The sequence below is a fragment of the Neofelis nebulosa genome, chromosome 3 (assembly GCF_028018385.1).
Source record: "Neofelis nebulosa isolate mNeoNeb1 chromosome 3, mNeoNeb1.pri, whole genome shotgun sequence".
Taxonomy (NCBI): Eukaryota; Metazoa; Chordata; class Mammalia; order Carnivora; family Felidae; genus Neofelis; species Neofelis nebulosa.
Window position 1 is genome coordinate 164,851,879 of NC_080784.1, and position 22,309 is coordinate 164,874,187.

Below are 22,309 nucleotides of genomic sequence, written 5' to 3' on the forward strand. Positions count from 1 at the left end.
GGCTTACATCGATTCTGTCAGGTCATTAGAGCCACAGTTAATAATACACTGCTGTTTCAAAAGAGTGAAGTGTGTACGTCTCATTTGGTCAGAGAAGTCACAACTTCACACTCTTACTAGCAGGAAAAGTCTGGAAGAGTTTAGTAACCATTTTCAACTTTGGAATTTGTCCTTCTCCATTCCTGGCTTTTTTTTTTTTTTTTCTTTTTAAATGGGTTACATTAGAAAGTTTGCATTTCATTAGGTTTCTTCTGTTACCATGGACCCCACCCTCTTCCAGTGACCCTGAAGAAGCAATTGTCACTATGCTGGTTGCCTGGAAGTTATGGCGTGGGTCAGACAACAAAAAGGATCTGGCTAAAAATTAGAAGTGAGGAAACAGCAATATAATGGTTAGCCAGTAACGATTTGTAGGCTTCTCAATATAAATTCATCCTTGTATCCACAACCAGCAGGAGATTAATTCAGCCCTGGAGATGCCCTGATGTCCTTATTTCCCATATAGTGTGCAAAACTGGTCTTGTGGCTTGGTCATGGTGCTGTAGAAGGACTGGTCAGGGAACTCAGAGATGGCATTTTTAGCTCCTGGTAAGTCCTCTGTTTCTTCATCGGTGTCTATTGAATGTCGATTGTGTGCCACGTATCGTGTGAGAGGTTGGGAACATGGTGTTAGTTCCTGCCCTAGTGGAGCTTCAGTTACACTCAAATTAGCAGTGAGCTTTGGGCAAGTTTCCCCTTCTGTAAATGAAGAACCAGGACTGGATGTTCTCAGAAGGTCCTTTACAACTAGAATATTCTATTCCTGAAAACAGAGCATTCCCAGTATCTCTAGGTGAACTGACCTGCAACTTAAGCAGTAGGGAAATTGAACTCATAGTGTAAGAATTTAACACAAAGAAGTGGGGGGAGAGTAATTTTGTTTTAGTGGTGATAGCTTACTTTCTGGGAAGATTTTATAGAATTATCCTGAGAAAAAGAAAGAAGAAAATGGAAAATCTTTGTGGTTTTATCATCCTTGTTAATTCAAGTAGATGTTGAGCACATAATTCAGTCTAAGTAAAAAGACTTTCTTGAAATATTTCGTATATGGAATTGTCTTTGTGCCAATCAAATCCATTTACACTTATATTTAACAAAAGTTAGATTTTGACAAACTGCTATTTAAAAATTAGATCTATGAACCCAATAATACTACTCTAATTAACAGATTCGGTGTCTCCTATGGGACAGCAGGCCACATGGGCCATCAGAGGTGAATGAGAAGGCACAGTCCTTGTTTTCAAAGAGCTCACAGTGTGGTAGTTTCTCCTGCATGAACTGAGTAGCTTTTTTAAATTCTTCATATATATATATATATATATATATATATATATATATATATATATACACACACACACATACACACACACACACATAAACTCAAATCTTTAGCATTTATAATGGAAATATGATGACCTTGGCCATATCAGTTAGGGGTATGGGAGGTGTGATACCGAAATAGAACATGCCAGGAAAGCTTTGGAAGTGAAAACTTTGACTAAATCATTGGAGATTGGAAGAAGCTGTCTCCCTCCTGGAAGGGTGAACTCTACATTGTACTTCCTAGGGATTTTCTGTCAGCAGCAGAGAGAACATTCAGTTTTCTTTGATATATTTCTTGGTTTGGAAGTATCAGTGCCGTTTGGCATCAATTAAACGAAAAAATGTTTTTTGTGGACTAACAGAAATGTTAACTTTAGTGTTGATTTTCTAATTCTGGTTTAAAATAGATACCCCATCTGTGTTTCATCCAGGACAACTTGGAAATAAAGATATTTTTAAGTGTATAAATGTGATTTGAGAATTTGAAAAACTTAGTGTGGTGTTTATATGAGCAAGTATAGATTTCTTTTTCAGAGGTGGCCACCCAGAAGGGCTAAGCCACCTTCCCCTCTATTCTCCCCCTTCTCCTTTTCATTCCATTCCTCTGATTCCTAACGACAATCATAGAAGCTTCCAGCAGAGCAAATGCAGCAGGGCTGTGGAGATGCTCTCGGGATAGATCAATCACAGGTGCCCTGCTCAGCCATGAAGAGATAAGGTACACAGCGTAACCAGTGGGTCCAGTATACCAGATACAGAGTCTAAGCAGATATTCTGAGAGGAGGGAAAAAACCCACAATTTTAGAAGCTGTATTAATGCCTCGGTTACCGAGGACTGCCATCTTCAAACTGCTTGGGCTTGGGATAATGTGGGCCACTGTGTGACTGTTCAAGTGGTGACAGGACAGAGGCAAAGGGATACTGGAACTCTTCTGTGGTAACATAATTCCGTAGGTCAACGAAGAACCGTACTTGGAGTGACTGAAGGAAAAGGAAATGGCTATAGGCATTTTAAATAAACTTTTAATGAAAATACTATTGGTGATTGCTGGGGGGGGGGGAAATGGAATATTATATTTTTATAATAAAATTTATAAAATTTTCACAGGAAGTAGTGGTCCCAGTTTGGCATTAGATAGCCACTCTTCAAAACAGGCCAAACTAAGAGTTTATAAAGAACCAATGGTGTCCTAGCCTACCATTTATTCATTCAACCTTTTATTCACCAACTATTTATTAATTGGCGATTTTATGTCACTTTTCCTCAACCTTCCCCACCAACCCCCCCCCCCCCCGCATCTTTTTCTTCAATATATTCCTCCAAGTCAATCTTGCCATTTTTTAAACAGGGCTTTAAATCTTGTTCCCCATTGCCTGGAACACGTTAGGTAAAAAGCCTTTGGTTTTCAATGTTTGTTAGCCTCTTTGAATTCAATAAGAAAAGAATTGAGGCAGCTATCACCACTCTGGAGAACTCTTTTGGCGCCAAAATTTAGCCCAGAATCCTTCGTGTTGGGGAGGTTAATTAATCTTCAAGTCTTCATGTTTCCTTATGAAGGCTAAGACCTGCCATTATGGCTTTAGAAACACCGCTGCAAGTATTTAATGAAAGCAGACATCTTGAAAGCAGGATTCCATTGGTTGGTTGTTTCCACATGCACAAGAACAATGCTGTTTGCTGACTGTGGCATTTATGTTCCAACTTGGCCTCAGATTCATTGGAAGGAGAACTCTAGAACTCGGACGTGTCATCAGCAGGGCTTCCCCCCTCCACCACCTGCAGTCTCCCACCTGAACAGAGAGATGTTTTCAATGTTGGGGATGAAGTTTTCCCTTGAGTGACTAACTTCACGTGGTAAGGGTGTGCCATGGCCAGGGGTGACGGAGTGCACACACTACAGGTTCACACTCATCAGGTTTCACTCCACACCGGCAGTTGGAGTAGCATCTATGAACATTATGCTGAAAGAGATCCAAAGTGGTTTCAGAGAAACATGCTACAAAAGTAGTGGTAATGCCAGGGCAAAAAGAAAATAAGAGTGGAAAATAAAATGAAGCTAAAGGTAAGATAATCATTGCTATAAACTCTAAAAGAAAAGCCACAAGGTCCTGTATAGTTGATATTGGTCTACATTGGGCACAGAGCTTCCTAACAGACAAAGAAACACGAGAACAAAGATGCGTTAGAATTTGGAAGAGGGGACTGATGTCATAGCATTCTGCCCACCCAGACTCCACCTTCTCAGAAAGGGCTACGTATCCTAGATTCCTGGAACATCCTGTAGCCACGCTGTTATTTTCAGGGCCAGATTCACATGGGTCTGTAATTCCTTTTCCCAGAGTATGCTTTCGTAAACTAGGGTCCTGATGGTCCCAATGTACTGTAAGAGTCGGGAGTTCGTTGAACTGGAGCCGTAGCTGCAGTTTTCCACTCATCTCAGCACTTCTCATCTTTTGGTGAGCAAATTCAAATCAGAAAGAAGGAATGGGAAGTAGGGAAGTGAACTAGTTGTTTGAAATGAAGTGTAGTGTCACCAGAAAGGATTTTTCCTCTCTGGAGTCTAATTTCACTTCTAGATCCATGTACCCATGGATCTAAATATTTGTTGGGCTCTCTATGCACAAAGGTCTCAAGAAGACACAGCTACCCACGTGCACCATAAATTAAATCAGTTGCCTATGATGTACTACAGAAGTTTCATGCATCTTTCTTTCCCCTTTTGGGTAGTTTTCAAAAGGCAGTGCTTAATCTGCAGATTTACCTGGCCCCATTTTTTATCACTTACACAATAAATAATTCTTGCCCTCCAACTTTGTGCCAGGCACTATGCCAGGCACTGGGGATAAAGCAGTGAGTAAAAATGTCAAGAGTCTCTAGACACATACAGTTTCTAATTATTATTTTGCTGTTGTTACTTAATGTTAAGAAGAAAAACTTTACTCTTGCATTTTTTCTAGCTGACCCATCAGTCTCTTAAGTATTGTCTCATTTCTATTTTGATCTCTAAATTACCCTGTGAGGTAGTTTGGCAGGAATTAATCCCCCCTTTAGAGATCAGGAAAAAGTTTAAACTTGCCAAAGTCATACAGAACTGGGATTCAAAACCAGGTCTCCCAGCTCTAATGCCTAACCTTTCTTGAATACACCATTCTCTCGATTAGGTATTTTCACTTAATTTTCTGACCTCCAGTTTGCTAGATGGAAAAAAAGATACACAGTTCTCTGTGACACTATAAATATAGACATATACGTTTCTCAGAAAACCAAGCAAGTCAGGAGAAATAATCAGAACACAGGGTTTCGTGGATTTGTTGGCTGATTTAATGTCAGCCTCCAATAGCCTCGGAGGCACTGTTTGCATTGGGTCAGGCACATTTTCAGGGCTACCTTACGGGTAGAGAAGACAGAAAGATAACTGTGTTCTTATTCCTTGTCACTTTTAAAAACTCAGGCCCCAGTAAAAGAAAATAACATTTTTCATTGTCTGTTCCTTTTTGTATGCACCTCTCAGTAGTTAACTTGCTTTCGACATCTTTTTGCTGTGCAACCTCCTTTCCCAACCTACTGGAGATCGTATCCTTCCTACCCCCAAACTGAAAGAATAAGAAACTATGGTAGAATTTCCGACAACACCACAAATCACTTGATGACAGCGTCCCCAGTGGCGTTAACCATCATGCTTTATGATACATGGACCTACGGCCCCTCCTCGTTTTTCACATTGGGATGCTGGCATCCAGTCACCGGATTAGAATTGGCCGGTAATGGTTTCCATCTGCTCGCCTGGCATCGATGTCACCTGGGCTCTGTCTGACGGTCTCTAGGGCCAAGGCTAGAGACACTACAGAAGAACAACTACCTTACTCATCTGTCGGCACTGTTTATGTGAACAAAACAAGATTTTCCTGAAGTATATAAAAGAAATTTGCTGGAAAGGAAAAACCTAGTCAAAAAGGCCTGAAACGCTTTTCCCCACCATCTCTCTTCCTCTCCTCTCCCCAGCATCTTCACATTCTGACGGATCTCCAATGTTGCCTTCTCTGATGACCTTTTCCCAACACCCTCACTCTCCGCCTGCCCCTGGAGAACTTATTTCATCCTGCATTATATTGCCATTATTTATTTGTATTTCTGTCTCTCCCACCCGACTGCATACTCTTCAAAGGAGAACAGGCACTACTGTATCTTTTAAAGCCCATCGTACCATACAGCGTGTTTCCATTCAGGGGATGATTTGCAAGTTTAGAAAAAAATCAGTAATCTCTGTTAGTTTTAAACTAAATCTATAGGAATAAAATATGGCGAAAGTTGCCATTCTAAATAGTGAATTAGTTAAAACCCTTTTCCCTTTTATAAAAAGTTAGGAAGAGGAAGTGTGGTGTTAGGGTTTTAAGATCTCCGTTTAAAGACAATTGTTAAAAACAACTGAGAGTTGTTATTGTGGAAAACCAACAGGACATTTGAAAGCATTTGGCGTACTTTAAAAGTGACCTCACACATTTGACAGGTCTATCATCAATTAAATGGCCCAATAAGTTATGCTTATGGCTCTAAAATGGGTTTCTGCTTTAATTAGAAAACATTATGCATAATATGAAAACATTATGAGGGTTTCATCATCTAAGTGAAACATAGGTTAGTCTTGGTAGAAATTATTTCTAAGAGAATAAAGCGCTTTTTAAGTGTATCATGTTCATGCAGAGTTTGAGTTGAGGGAAAGACGATGATGGGGCTGCAAGAGAAATTCTGGAAGGAAGAATGTCTGGGACACAATTTCAACTCAAACGAAAGCCAGACCATCTACCCTGGCCTTAGGACCCTCCACACCAACTTTTCATCAAAAGGCCAAGACAAGTATCCGTGATTGGTTCTCTGAATAGTGACCTAGACACCCAGGCTCCATGTTCTTCAATGCCTGGTTACTATGGTCACATCTGGAGGTCTCTGTGGGCGAGGCATGGCAGTGGTACACATCACTTGTGCCCAGGAAGGAAAGGAAAGTACTCTGGGGAACAGCTATCTTCCTCTGAGATCTGAATTTATCTCTGTAGGAACCTAGACCCTAGCACAGAAGAGTGGCAGGGAACTGGAGCTATTTGCACGGGAATTCCTAGGACTTGGTGACTGACTGGATAGGGAACTATAAAAGCATGAATAGTCCTGACTGTTGCCTCACTTCTCCCTGTGTCTGCCCTTTGTGTCTTTAGGCTCTCTGAAAATTATTTCTGAAAAGTAACTGGACAGAGTTCTGAATAGTTTGTCTGTTATTTAATTCTGCATGAGTGACCCGTGAATTCGCAAGATGTGTAAATTGGCTTTTTACACCTACTCTAGACCATAGGAATGTTTAGCGGAACCGTAGTCTGAGTTGAAAGAGAGTATTTTATGTAATTAATGTGAATCAACATTAGCAAGGATAGTACTGTTACAAATGCATTAAAGGCCTTTACAGTGAAGGAAAGTCATGAAATGGCATGCTAATTTAGTGTGTGGGCACCAGAAAAACGATTATCTATTCAAAAATAGTTGTGAAAGAAAAGAATCAACCAAGACAAGCTGGTTGCTAATGGTTTTGGCGTGGGAGGGAGAACGGCATTGCAATTCTTGGCTCTGAGGTAGGGTCAGGAAGGTCAGTAGCCCAGCGTTGACCTTTGTGTTTGGAATCTTTCATATTGACTCACCAGACTCTTGTAATTTAGTAAGGCAAATAGCAGAAATGTAGACGGCGGTCTCTCGCCTGAACTTTAAACCTCCCCGGTCGCTAGTCCTTTATGATAATAATTAGCATTGCTTGCGATCCAAAGCAGGGTAGCCACGTTAAGACCTACTGTATTAATCTAAATTAAATCAAGGAGTGACCACCAGAGAACCTGCCAGGAAGATGGGGGTGGGCAGCTGAGCAACAGAGCTGCATAAACTTGTATTTGGTTTCTTTGGAAGCTTGTTTGGAGGTGAGTTTTTACAAGAGTGATACGTCTGAGAGAATGAGAATTTCAGCCACGGAGATACGATCACAAGCTTATCAAGTGCGGGGGTTTCTCCACCCCCTTTAAACCCAAGCAGGCTTTGTACTCCTTATGTCTTCTCCTGATGATGTCACTTGATAGTCCAGTGGTATTTTTCTTAAAATTAAGACATATCTGTTTATGGTAGTACACTATGAAGCCAAAAATTTTGAATCAACTTTAAGCCCATCACCGGAGATAATCGCTGTAAATATTTTGGTAGGTTTCTTTCAATTCATAGGCATTGTATATATAAATATATGTATACCTACCTATACAAATAAAACTTAAATGCAAATTAACCTTGATATCAGGAGTTCTCATCAAGTTAGTCTCAAAAATTTCCCTTTAATAGTTGCATTATATTTTAAGAGCTACTATTATTTATTTAAGCATTTCCTATTTTTGGACGTTTCAGTTGTTTCCAGATTTTGAACACATCCTTCTGCATAAATCTTTGTCCTTATCTTTAATTACTTCCTTAGGATAAAGTCATAGAAATGGAATTACTAGGTCAAAGGCCACAATTCTTTTTAAGACTCCCGATGAATATGAGTCACCCTGCACCCCAGGAAATTTGCTGCAGTTTATCCCTATCATCTGGGTGTCAGAGAGCCTGTGTGACTGCAGTCATCTCAGCATTGAGTATTATTCTTGCCTCAGCAAGCGAGGGTTGGAACATTGCACTGGACTATCGCGTCCGTAGCTTTATTGGCTGTTCTCTTTAACAACTGGCCATCTTGAGAACATAGTGCAAGAGGTTGTTATAACAAGACTTATTGTGGCTGCCCTTAGTCTAAAGGCTAGTAAGAATGGACACAGACAACCTGAGGCGTGTCCAGCATGAGCACACGCATTACATAGTTCTTAATGAGCAAAGTCAGGCAGGTATGGGTTTTGTGATATTTATATGTCCTAAGCATCCTTTGGGAGGGCTGTGTTTGGTCTACAGAGTCAGTGTGCTGGGACTCTTCCCCAGAAATGTCTGTCTAGCAATGAAGGAACTTATAAGCATGAAACCTGCACATCATGGGCCCAGTGGAGTTTTCCTGCTGACAAAGAATTGATTGACTGAATATAAATCCCTCTGACTTGAGTGATTCTGTCTACTCAGGATGAATTGGGGAGAAATCACCAGAAGGAAATTGGCCTCTGAAGTGTGAGAACATTGGATTATTGCCGTCAGGAGCAATGCTTGTCAGGAGCATTGCAATTTTGCCTTATTTTGCAACTCATGTTATTTGGAGCAGTGTTGGAGTACTGTAAGATTTAGGTCTAACTTTCTGTAGGTGTACATGATCTACGTGTATCCTTTTCCATTTCAGAAATCTACAAACAATAGATTCATAATAGTTGATTTAAGTTTTTAAGGCTTGGTTTATTCTGTAACGATATCAAAATTTCACCAGTTTTTAAATGCTTAACAGTGTCATATAAATCAATTAAATCATTCAATGAATGTGAGTGGCTGGGGCTATCACCCTTCCTGGGCTTAGGACAATGAATGTAGCCAGCAAATCTCTGCCACCATAGAGCTTACATTCTGGTGTGGGAAGTCCATAAACACAGAGTATGTCACATGCTGATTATAGCTTTGGAGAAAAATAGAGCAGGGAAAGTGGGCAGGGAGGGCACTGAGTGGGATATATGGGTATGCCATTTTAAATGGGATGGCCAGGAGAGGCCTCCCTGAAAAGGAGATGTTTGAGCAGACCAAAAGACAGCAAGGCAGTGAGCCTTTTTGATATTTAGGGGAAGGACTTGCCAGGTAGGAGAAACAACAGATGTAAAGGTCCCGAAGCCGTTGCTTGCTTGGTCTATTCCAGGCACCACAGCCAGAGGGTTGGGAATGAGCAAGTGGGGGCAGGAGGAGAGACGGCCGAGTGCAGAGCAAGGACCTGGTCAGCCTTCATAGAGACTTTGACTTTGGCTCTGCATGAGAACAGGGTCTCAGGGGTTTTGAGTAGAGAAGGCATATGATTTGCTTTCCGTTTTTGCCGACAGCAGAGGTGGCTTATTCACCGAAGCAGGAGGGAAGTCAGAGTATTGTGGGCACAGGTCCAGAGCCTGTAAGGTGGGAGGTGGGAACTGGTGGAGGGCCTCCCTGATGGTTTCTGGTTCCCAGTGAAGGAGGAAGTCAGGCCGCCCGCCAGCAGCAAGGTTGAGGGAGGAAGCCCTGGAGGCTTGAGGAAAGGAGAGGGTTTGAAGCTACAGGTCTGGAAGGATGGGAGACTGAATGGAGAAATGTGGGAGGAGTAAGAATTGATATGGCCATGAGCACGATGATGATTAATAACTTGAGTAAAGGACCAGCTGTATAAATTATTTCTTGAAATCGTTTTCAAATTTTCCTCTAGCCAGTCGCCTCTCCAGCCTTCACCCTGTAGCCTTGCCTGATTCTCTTTGCCAGTCATGGTACATTACAACTCTAAGAGTCTGATTATGAGAACTAAAATCCTGGACTGATAGAGCTGGAAAGGGCCTCAGAAGTCATGTGGTCCAACCCCTTCATTTTACAGAAAATCCACCAGTGAAATAAAGCAACCTGCCAAGGGCACAGGACTCATGCGTTGTGAAGCTGACCTCAGATCCTGTCTCCTGATTCCTAATCCAGGGCTTTTCATATTATAACAAATTGCTCTTTATTTTTTCCGCCAAATTAGTTATTTATTTTGAGAGAGACAGAACGCAAGTGGGGGGGAGGGGGAAGAGAGAGAGAGAAAGAGAGAGAGAAAATCTCAAGCAGGCTCCACACTACCAGCACAGAGCCCAACCCGTGGCTCAGACCCACAAACCACACGATCATGACCTGAGCCAAAATCAAGTCAGACACTTAACTGACTGAGCTACTCAGGTACCCCCCCCCCCGAAATTAATTTTAAAAGAACTTAATCTTACTATTGTTGAGTATTTTAAAGTCCTTATTCTGATGGACTGTAACTGGTTTAACTTTAAAAAATACAAGAAAGGGCAAATACTTTTTACAAATTGGATCGAGGTTTGTACAACCCATATATCACTTACTATTTTATCTTCATGTTTAGTATAGATGTAAACAGCATCATCATCATCCTCAGGAATTTGGGCGAGTTGCTTTGCTATTTTGCACAGCATGTTTTTATTCACCCTCTCTCTCCTGGTCTTTTTTACATGTGATTGAAATGTTTTCCACATTTGCTTCCAGCGGGTGAAGTGTGGTCCATGTGGTACCATTGCATAACCACCCGTACCCCTGGATAATTGCCCTCCTTATTTTTAGGAAGCAGAAAATAGCCTATTGTGTTATAATTAGTCAATGGTGCCCACCCAAACTTGAATATTATGCAAGAACTTTTGCTTCTTTTCTCTTTTAGGAGAGAATGGGGACGGATGCGGGAGGGAGGATAAGAGTTTGATCATTTTTTAATGTCCTAAAATACCATCTTGGGAAAGATGTGCGGTTTTCAGGTTCCCTAAGATACTTTAAAAAAAAAAAAATCCACACCAACCCAATTTAAAACTAAATGTTTCAGAAAGTAACAAGTATGTGTTTTTGTTCAACCATCTTCTAATTAGAACCTCTTACTCATTTCCAACACAATTCACTTATGTTGTCTAGTTCAAAGAAAATTTAGTAAACGCACTCATGGCTAAAGACCCCAGGAGTTTTAGCTAGATTAAAATCCTGTGGAGTTTTGAAAATCTACATAAAGATTGGAATATTTCTTAAGGATGCATATTATAACAGTATACGGTTTGTCCAATATTTCTTAACCTCTTAACCCCTAAGAAATGAAAATGTTAGCTCAGGACAGATAGGATTTTCTTGCTCTCTGCTCCTGTATGATCCAGAATGGTAACCACAAAGCTAAATTTGCGACATTAAATTGATTTCCATGACAACTGACTGGAATATCACAGATACTGGATTATTGACTGATTCAGGATGGAGGTTAAGGAAGATTCCTGTTCGAACAGGATCATCCAAAACCAGCAGCAAAGAGAATATCAGAACTGCTTCCATGCTTCCAGCCGTGTGTCCTTTTCAAAAATGTTCTCATTATCCTGGGAGCTTTGTTTTCTTTTACGAGGGTTGTTGTTGTCGTTATTGTTGAATGTTTTAATTTTGTCTGTTATTTATTTATTTATTCCCTTACTCCCCCAGAGGTGATCGGGTGGAAAAATGGTTATTTTTAGTAATAGAAGCCCCCTCTCTTAAGAAGCAGTCTCTGCCTCCATTTAATTTTTCCTGCGTAAATAAGATTTATTTTGGCCCCGCAGTCAAACACATCTGTACTTTGTGCAGGACACATCTGCCTTTCTACAAGAGCGGCTGGTCCCCCTGGTGTTAGATAAGCCCCCGTTGCTCTCTAAAAACCCCTCACGGAGAAGAGAAGGGAATGTTGAGTGGGAAAGAAAAGCCCCCTCATTCTTTAGCCCAGAGTGCCTCTTTGTGGCCTGAACAAGTTATTACAGCAGGAAGATGAAAGAATCCAAACTCTTTACCACTTTGCTCTTCATTTCCCCACCTCCCCCAAACTTAATACGTTTTTAAAGGCAGATGTACTTTGATGAGAATATTATTTGATGAAGTCGTCTGAATACAAAGCTTCTGAGATCACACGGCGCTGCGTTACCACCTTGGAAGATAAGCCAGCGTGAGCGCTCTGACTCGAGTTATTTTGCTAATAGTGATGGAAAACATGTGCTGGTCAGTTTGCAAAGTCTTATCTGAACTGCCTGCTGATTGACAACACTCACTGGAGAGACCTAGCTTCTCCTGGGAAGCCCTCCCTCACTCTCATGCTGCTTCCTGCAAAGGCTGGGTCAGTTGCAGTCTTTTAAAACTTACTTCTCTGTATCCTTTACCAGGTTGTAAATTCCTTCAAGGTAGAGCTGTCTTATTCCTCACCTATGTAATCCCAGGGCATAGTGCAGTGCCAGGCACATAGTAGGTCTGCAATAAACCCTGCATGAATGGTAGGTGTTTAAGGACTAACTGTAGTGGATCAGAGCCATAAAATCCATAATCTTGGTCTGTGTCCTGACCATCTGAGTATACGGTTAGTCTTTATTACTGGGTTTTTCCGTACTTACGCTTTGAAAACTGCCTTAAACATAGTGAGTTTTGCTTAATGAAAAACTGAGGTAGCAAATAGTAGACCCTGTAATAATGCTGGATGTTTTGACATAGTTCCTGTTCTCCCTCCCGAATTGCTGGCTTTGGGTTTGTTTTGCTAAATCATTAGCTTGTAACGTCTGCTTTTTATTCAAAACATCTGCCACCCAGTACACCAGGAAAATTTTCTAGTGGATACTATAAGCTTAGAGAAAGAAATAGTGCATGTGCCCTAATTGCAGGGAATGCTGAGTTATGCTAGTTTGCGGTAAACAGGGACCCCTAACCATTTTTTGGTTGTCCACTTACCATCTGCATTGAAACATGCTATGTAAGAAACACTTTTCTTTTTTTTTTCTTTCTTTTTGGTGTGCTTAACTATATTTTGAGAATGGAGCTAGGTCCCACCGAACACGTACGTATCATTCACAAACCTTTGTTGATTTCCTATTCTGTGTTTGGCATTGTGCTAGGATTACAGAAGTAGGTAGGATTGAACCCGGCCTCCCTGGACCTCAAAGGAAGACTGAGGAGCCCAAATGCAGTGTGATCCATGCTCTAACCGAGCATGTGAGAGCTGTGAGAGCTGAGGTAGCACAGTACAGAGAGTAGTGCATATGAGGTGCTTGATAAATGCTGGATGGATTGAATTCAGGGCCTTTTTAAGGTAAATGGAAGCACCTTTGTGTATGGCAAAGCTGAACAGAGAATAGTGTCTTGGGTTACAGGGCGAATAGCCAGGCAGATAATGTTGCATACCACACTTAAAAACATTGAACTTGGGCAAGGCAAGGAAGGAACGCTTGGATTTTAGGTGTGGCTGGTAAAAACCAGAGACTCTAGCTATAATCCCTTTCTTACCTCCCCACCAGTGTGGACCACTAATATCGACTCTCCAAAATCTCTGAGACTTTCTTCCCCAGGGTTTTATAAAGGTTGTTCCTTCTGCCTGGAAGAGTCACTGTCACTCTGTCTCCAGAGCAAGCGTCCCCTTCATCCTGGAGGAGCCTCCCTTCTCTCACAGAGCCTGTGTTCCTGCGTCTGAGCACCTATACCGTTCTGTAACGTGAACACATTCACCTATTTCTCTGCCTGCCTCCCCTCCATGACCCGGAACCACGTGGGAAAACGTGTGCGCCTTGCTTTCCTCAGGGCTTCCCACTTGCTTGGCACAAGGCTTAATAAAGGTGCGTTGATCAAAATAGTTAACCGATGAATTCCCAATAGCGCTCTGGTATATTGGATCCCTGTATGTGACTTCAGAAGACCAGGCACTTTTCAGTTGACCTTTTTGATTTTATGCTGGAAGAAGAGACAAACCCTTCTCATATAGATGAGGGGAATATAAAATCCCTCACTGCATAGAATCCAAGCAATAATACCCTTCCCTGCAATGGGAAACAGGGGAAGTTGCTTAGAGTATTGGAAAGTATGTTTTTTTAAATAAAAAGGATTTACCCTTGAGCCTGTTTCCTCATCTATAAACAAGGGGTTGGGCCTGATGATCTCAGAGGACCTTCCAGCAAAAGTTGTTCTAGGAAGCCACACCGTAAATACTATAAAACCATCTGATTCCTGCCAAAGTTCCACATAATGTTTATTAAGACTTTGTAGAGTGCCGAAGAGTAGTTTAGAAAGAAAGTGAAGAGACTAACCCTCCAGTAGCTCCTATCTAGCACACAAGAACTAAGCGATTTTTGTTGGCTGAATGAATGAGAAAACAAAACAAAACAAAACACATGGGGGAAAAGCAACCCCAATAGTTAAATAAGAAGTATACTTACTGTTGATGAGATTTTCAAGAAGGAAAGGGAGAATTGTCTGCAAGGGCACAAGTGGACATTTATTGTGAAAACATGTCATTTAAACAGTTCCGTTATTTATTTACATGGGAAAGAGCCCATGAATCCACAGTGAAAAATCCTCATGATAAAGGAATTAGGCCATGACACTAGCATAGCTGTAGGTACAGGCCAGTACTTGATAAATGTCACCAACTCATGACCTGGTGAAGTACCTTTTTGCAATTTAGTAATACGGAGTGCCAGGAAGGTACTAGAAAGGTGTGAGGGGGAAACGGTGCGTTCTCAATGGGTTCCTCTTCTCGTCCCTATTCAGACGGCTGTTTTTCTGGGGCTTCTGAGAGCTTCCAAACCCAGAACCGCAAATGTGTTTGTTGTCAGTGAGGCCGCCATTTGGAACTGGTGCTGGAGCTCTGCAGCTCCTTTTCTGTGTAACAGCCCAAGTGTGGTGCGGTTCAGTCTAGCGAGGGCCCCTTCCTGTCATAAATAAGATTACTTTCATTTCACTTGTGGAGTGTGCTATTCCTCAGAGTAATGAATTTCCTCTGTGCCTTTGAGCACATAAACATGGTTTGCATTAGCTTTCTCTCTTTAAAAAAGAAAAAAAAAAAGGGATAGGGAGGTGGAAGGAGGAGAGAGAATCTGAGCAAAATTAATAGACCTCAATTAACTCCATAAATGCAGATGGATATTTTGCTGACTGGCTGGAAACAGGCTTGTGAGCAGTACCAGGACATCGCTAGTTTGTCTCTTCTGGAAAGCTATGAAAATAAACAAATTTTATTTTACATGAGCAAAGGAACAGAGAAAGAGAGACAATATGCTTTTTTGAATCTCGTTTTTAAGAATTGTATCAAAAAGTCCATCAGAGTGGCCATGAAGTCCTGACAAATTGCCCTGGGTTCTTCTGGAATTATCAAGTACGTCACAGAGGACAATTTACGTGGCCAGGATTGTAGAGCGGTTTCTGCTTCTACCTTCCCTGCCTTTGCCCTGTGTGTGTGTGTGTGTGTGTGTGTGTGTGTGTGTGTGTGATTTTAGACTAATAAGATATCCCAGCCTTTCCCAATTTCAAATTTTCCCCATTGAGATTTGTAAGTTATGTAGTTCATAGCACTAAATACACAGTTGTTCATTTTTATGGCTGGGAATCTCTTGTCAAGAGGTGATTCATTATAATGTGGCTGGACATTTCTCATTGTTGGAGGTGCATACTTGAGCCTGAAAGCTATTTAGGACCCATTGACCCTTTGACTTCTGCCAGGATCTTTTTTACTGTTGTTTTTGGAAATTTGCGGGCAGAGAGTTGGTGCATGGGGTATTTTCAAATCATCCAGGAGGAGTTATATCATTAAGGTGGGGGGGGGGGAGTCTAAGATTGGTTTTCCAAATTACTTACTCTTAATGGAAAATCCACAGATTTGTCTTTTCAGAACCTTTTTCTGTCTCTCCAATTCAATGTCTATTTCAACCCCCAATTCATAGTATATTATGTGCTCATTTAGATCTCCAGGGAGGAAGAAATAATAATGTCCTGAGAGCACCAAGGAACTGAGTTTCAGGCCACAGGTTGTCACTGACAATTCACTACAGATAGACTTTAACTGAAATAAAGATACCTGATGCATTTCACAGGGAGGTGTCGTCCAGCTCAGCGTTGACCTCCTGCATAGGTGCTCTTGTTACAGTTGAGAAGTGCAGCTGGTTTCCATTTGAAATGGAAAGGATGGAGTCATTGAAGGAGCCAGTGCCTCTTATAGGTGAAGGTTGCTTTGCTGAAATGTGTACAACACACGACAAGGAACCTCAAAAACAAGCTTCCATTTCACTTGACTGTAGCACAGGAAATTGTTCCTGGCTTGTTTTTGTTATGAACAGAGAGAGCATTGCATATTAAAAGTTCCCCGTAGTTGTTTAATATTTGCTTGGTAGTGTGCTAGTCCCTAATCAGTCCTTCTCCCCCGTAAATCATGTCAACTCTGTCACTGTTTTCATTGGAAGCATGAATTGTTACGTTGAAAATCTCCCAGGACGGTAAACCTCTGCAGCTGTGGGAGGCTGGAGCCATTTACTGGTATTATTAAAGGAAGCTGACTGAATTCTTGGGGGGGGGGGGGAAGCTGAGATGGAGTGAAATTCATAAGGTGCACAGAAATTTAGAATGAAGGTTCTATTATGAGCACAGCTCCATAACAGTATCCTCACAGAAATAGATACATAATAGTAACAACTGTTCCATGAATTGGCACACATAATATTTTGCTATCTTTGTGCCTTTTTTAGAGGGAAAAATAGAATTCAAATGTGAAGTATAAAATTAGACATATCTGATGCTGTAGAATAGTGTTTGAATTGAATGCTTTTTAAAGGTATTCTGTACACAGAAATGTACCTTTGTTTCCTAAAGGCATTTTGAAAGGTTTGCCAGTAATGGCTTTATAGTCTTAATTCTCCTTGGAAATTGAAAATTGTCATTATCCAAAGATGTGACTGACTAGATCACCTCCTGCTTTGTGGGGATCTGAGGAATGTCCTTAGAGTAACAAAGGATGTGTTAAAGGGGCTGGATTTCCAGGAATGGGAAAAAGAACAAAAGACACTGGCTTGGCTGCTGAGACCAATATCATGCCTAAGACATTTCTTTTCCAGGATGTTTCTTCGTTCGTTCGTTCCTTTATTCAATCATTTGTTCCTTTAAAAAATGTTTATTGAGCATCTACTCTGAGCCCAGAACGATACCGGCTACTGGGAAGTCTAATTTAAAGACAAATTGCCCACAAGCACAGGGCTCTCTGCCAAGAATGTTCTGTCCTCATTGCTGTAGTATAAGAAGCAGCTGGATTCCCCAATTCAGCCTTGACATTCAGCCCAATTCAGCCTTGACATTCAGCACAACTCAGTATGTCTGCATCTAAGAGCACAAACCGGTTTTTATTTTTGTAATTCAAGTATAATTAACACTGTGTTATATTAGTTTCAGGTGTAAAATATAATGACTCAACAATTCTATAGCTCACTCAGTTAAAAGCACAAACCTGTTTGCTTGGCTGTTCTTTTAATTGCCAGCATTTTTGCTATTGTGTAAAAGCCATCATTTGTTTTAAAGGCGATTTCCTGGGGCGCCTGGGTGGCTCGGTCGGTTAAGCGTCCGACTTCGGCTCAGGTCATGATCTCACGGTTCATGGGTTCGAGCCCCGAGTCAGGCTCTGTGCTGACAGCTCAGAGCCTGGAGCCTGTTTCAGATTCTGTGTCTCCTTCTCTCTGTGACCCTCCCCCATTCATGCTCTGTCTCTCTCTGTCTCAAAAATAAATAAACATTAAAAAAAAAGATTTTTAAAGGCGATTTCCTAATTGGATAGAAATCTTTGTCGTATCTAGAAGAAGCAGACAAGGACCTAAGATACAGTTTATAGAAAATATTTTGAAGTCATTTAAAGAAAGTAACTGTAAATTTGGAATAATTCTAAAGTTAGCTGTCAGGAATAAGTATCAAGATCCTGCAAAGCTATAGAAATCAGTGAATGTGTCTGTTTTCTTTGGGGCAAGAACAGGATAATAATTAGGGAAGGAACTTCTAAAATATCAACTGAGCAAAGCAAATGGAAGACTTTGGGGAATCATATGGGGGGGTGGACACCATGGGAGATATGGGGTGGGATAGATGATCTCTAGCCTAATCTAGGGCGGGAAGTGAAACACAAGCCCTTGACTTAGAAGATGATGTGCTCCAAGCTATGGTGCAGCCCCCGAAAGTACGATGAACACTACAGTGAACACTCAGTTCCTCTAGGTCAGAAGACCAATGAAATGTTGGGTCCTTGGCCAAGTTATAGGAAAGCAGGCTGAAGACATGTACAGAGCCATCCTGTGTTCCTACCTGGAATGTGCATGATGTTTCTGGCCTTGTTCCTCAAGAAAGACAGTTGGGCAAGGTTCAGAGAAAGGCAGCTGAGGTGCTGACGGGAGCAAGAGGTGATGACAAGACAGGACCTGTGCGATATTAGGAGACAACAAAAGGGATGAGAGGTCAGATGGCTTATGGCTGTACAAGAAGGTTGCATATAAGGTCAGCAGTGAATCTCAGTACTGCTAGAACCAGGGAGCACATCAGTTGGGAGCACAGTCCCCTTCTCTGGACCCCAGTTTCTTCTTTTGTAGCCTACATTCTATAGTGTGTTCAACAGCACATCTGTCCCGCAAGAGCTCATTGAAAGGAAGGCATTCTTTCACCAAGTAAGTTTGAAAATCTCTGCTTACCGTATCTTCCTCCAGTAGATTTGCCATTGGCACTTGATATGAAAAGCTTTTCCTTAAGGAAAACTTATTTAACTTCTGTGAATCTCAACCAGTATTTCCCAAACTCTTTTGACCATGGAACCCTTTGTTCATTTAGTGCCTATTAGGGCTTTTAGAAATGTTTTTGGGGAGACTGGACTCCAGGATCTTGGAGGTCCCTGGAAAGAAGTTAGTCCCAGCCAGAGCAAGTGCTCCCTGACAGGGTGCAACTTTTTACTTCTAGAGCCCACACAGGAAGAACGTCATAGTTTGCAAGGAGGAGTTTATAGCTGCTTATGGGCGAAGGCAGGTTTATCAAAGGTAATTGGGAGGTGAGGCTCTCAGTCCAAAGGAAAGCCACTGCACTGCACACAGTGCTTTTTAGTGCTGCTATTGAGACCCAAGGCTTCGTGTTAGGGCTCAGATTGTTCTATCAGAACATCATATGCACCATCAAATGAAAAAGTATGTAAAGCGGCTCATTTAAGTTTTGGCTGAATTGAGCTGATAGTTCTGCATGATTTTTTTTTTTTTTTTAATTATAGACAATTGGAAAACAGTTTTCTGGGGCTTTTGGGCTAGTCACTTTCCATTATTTAAATTTTGAGGGCATGTCCATTAAGACAATACCATCTACTTTTTCATTTGATGGTGCATATGATGTTCTGATAGAACAATCTGAGCCCTAACACGAAGCCCTGGGTCTCAATAGCAGCACTAAAAAGCACTGTGTGCAGTGCAGTGGCTTTCCTTTGGACTGAGAGCCTCACCTCCCATCATCTACTATAGCTTGTCTCCAAAAACCTGGCTAAGTCTTCAAGTTCAACACTTCTGTAGACTTGTGTGCCTGTTTTTTCTTTCTCTAGAAACCTTACGCTATTTTGAAAAATGTTTTATACATGCACCTCCCCATCCCCTGAGCTTCTGGCCGACTGTTCCTCCTCTCTCTTACTTCTCCACCTCACCGAGCATGTGTGTATAGCCTCAGTGTCCTTCCAACATTGTAAAACGCTTTCCTGTTATTTATTGGACTTCAGGGACAGCAAATGAATGTGATAGATTGAAAAACGAAAGCTTGAATAGCTTTCTTGCTCTCTGACACATTTTAAGCCTGACTTTCTTTTTTCATGTTTATTTATTTTTGAGAGAGAGACAGAGACAGAGACAGAGAAGAAGTGGGGGAGGGGCAGAGAGAGAGGGAGACACAGAATTCCAAGCAGGCTCCAGGCTCTGAGCTGTCAGTGCAGAGCCCGATGCGGGGCTCAAACTCCCAAACCGTGAGATCATGACCAGAGCCACAGTCAGACGCTTAACCGACTGAGCCACCCAGGCGTCCCTGGCCTCTGTTTCTTTTACTTCATCTTTCCCATTTTGCTAGGTATTGTCCTCACTCTTCACTCTGCTTTGTGCAGGGATGGGGAAGGAGAGGGGGAGGAGGGAGGGTCATCCTGTATTGCCTGTTTCAGTGGGCTCCTTTGCCTGTGGCTCCTGGTTGGCACCAGCTAATGGAGAGGCATCAGCTGGAGATTTTAGGAGAATGAAGTTTGGGTATTTATGGCCCCACCTGCTGTGAGGCCACCCCACCCCCCACCCCCACCCCCAGCTCCTTTGTCATGTTCAGGATGCTGCCTCCCTCCGATTCCTCTTCAGGCCTGGGCATGGCCTCTGTGGCTACTAGCCCTGGAGTGCTATACCTCCTTGTTCATTTCCTTAAGCCCTGCCCACTCTTTGCAAATAGCTCTTTTATTAAACTCTTCTCACATTTCCCAGTTGGAGTGTGGCATCTGTTTCCTGCAGAGACAGAGATTCTGACTGAAATCCCCACTTTTCTTTAACCTGTCTTTTTGCTGTCCAGCCAATAGCACTGTTCAGTAGAGCCCAGCTCAGGTTCACCCTCAAGAAGCCTCTCCATTCCACATGAATCTCTTCTTGTGATGTCCTGGCTCTTATATTCTGCCCTATTTATAAGCACCTAAAAATGCTCTTTTGTATGTGGACTTAAATGCCCTAAGACTGATGTTCTTTATGCTTACAGCTGATGCTTCATGGGTGTGCAAGAAGGCTGGCTACTGTTGGCCAGTTATCAAACTTTTATAGAGTGCTTCCAGACATCTCAAGAAGGTTACAGAGTTAGGAGGTGGGTACTATTATTATCTCCATTTTATAAGTACAGATGCTGACACAGAAAAGTTCACTAGTGTGCCCAGAACCCATAGTGAGTTCTGGAACTAGGATTTGAACCTAGGCAGTTTAGCTCCAGAATCCATGCTCTTAACACTACACTAAGCCACCTCTCACAGTGTTTTTAAATGTTTTGAATTATCAGTTATTTAAAATTCAGATTCCACTTTACAATGTGCATTTCTAATATCTCTTGAGAAAATGGACTGTCTGACTATTAGGACCCGTAGGCCATTGCAACACTGGGCCAGAGGTAAGTGGAAGCTGCCCTGTTCAGCTATGGGGGTGCTCTCCAGCTTTTGAGAGTCTCTACCCATCCTGGTCCTGCCTTCATGCTCCTTCCAGGCATCTGCACGAGAGTGATTTTTGTGTGTGGCCTTTTGGAAACCACTCACATGCCCTGAGTCTTTATCTCACACAAACTCCGGTTTCCCCAGGTAGATAAGGTTTGAGGAGGGTAGCATCTGTATTTCAGGCTTCTCATAACACCTAGCACAGACTAGGGCGTACCTGATTAAAAAAAGAAAATCTGTGAGTTTGGAGAAAACAATGTGCTCAAGTTCACCAAGTTAGCTAAGCAAGGTGATTCAGCAAGGACATGGCGGGCATCCTTGCACTTGGATTGGGTTTAATCCCTTAAAACAGTTTGCCTATAAAGCCTAACAAGTAGAATCTCTCATATTCCTACAACATAGCTGCTGATGTCAATATTGCTACTACTACTGACTAAAGAATATCAGCTTCACCTCCGGCCCCAGTGGCTTGAAGTTTGTGGCAGAGAAGATAGCCACTACTTGCGAGAGCTGTCGGGGAGGGGAGAGCAAGAAGGCAAAGGGAGGTTTCGAGGAAGTTGAGAACATAGGGGATCTTAGTGCCGATGGACATGAGTTCCAGAAGGCACAGAGATTTGGAAATTGGGCAAATTTCAGGAATGGCCTTGGGTGACAGGTGTGAAAAGGAGTGCAGGGCATGTTGGCCTTGTCCTGATGCTCTCCAAGGCAGAGTGTTGTGGCGAGACTGTATGCGCTGAAGGAGAGGTGGGTATGGGGGAAGGGAAAGGCTTTCTCAGAAGCACACAGACCTCTGGGCCCCTCTCCCTTCCCCTTGCCTCCTGGAGCAAATGGTGGATGTGGGACATACAGAAGTACCTGTTCAAAGGCAGGTGCCACTGTGAGTGTGCAGCAGAAGACGCCGGGCAGGGTGATGCTTTTTACGTTTGTGAATGCACACAAGATCTGGAAGGTTTCAGTGGAGTTTGGATGTTGCTATAAAACACAGCTACGAAGCTTGCTTCGGTCGTGCTAAGAGCATATCTTATCTTTTTCAATGTGCTGCTCTGGGGGTCTCTGATCACAAGTTTTCTTATTACATGTTATTATAGTTTCACCTGTCCTTATGGGACCAAAGGATCTCAAGAAATAGATGCCAATTTAAGAAAATGAGTCATCTTTCCTAGGACAGGGGGCTGGTGCATTTATCACGGTATAATGGACATACGTGCTGAGTTTGCAGATGTCTCTTTGGTGTAACGGCCGAGGAGAGGGAGCCTCACAAACCCTTCCTCACGAGCAAGAAACACTGTTGG

The 22,309-nt window shown here is 42.1% G+C and overlaps 1 protein-coding gene across 3 annotated transcripts in view; it reads left to right on the forward strand.

The window, feature by feature from the left end:
* SCFD2 (sec1 family domain containing 2) overlaps window positions 1–22,309 on the forward strand; it is a 405,099-nt gene that overhangs the window by 266,726 nt on the left and 116,064 nt on the right. The window lies entirely within an intron of this gene.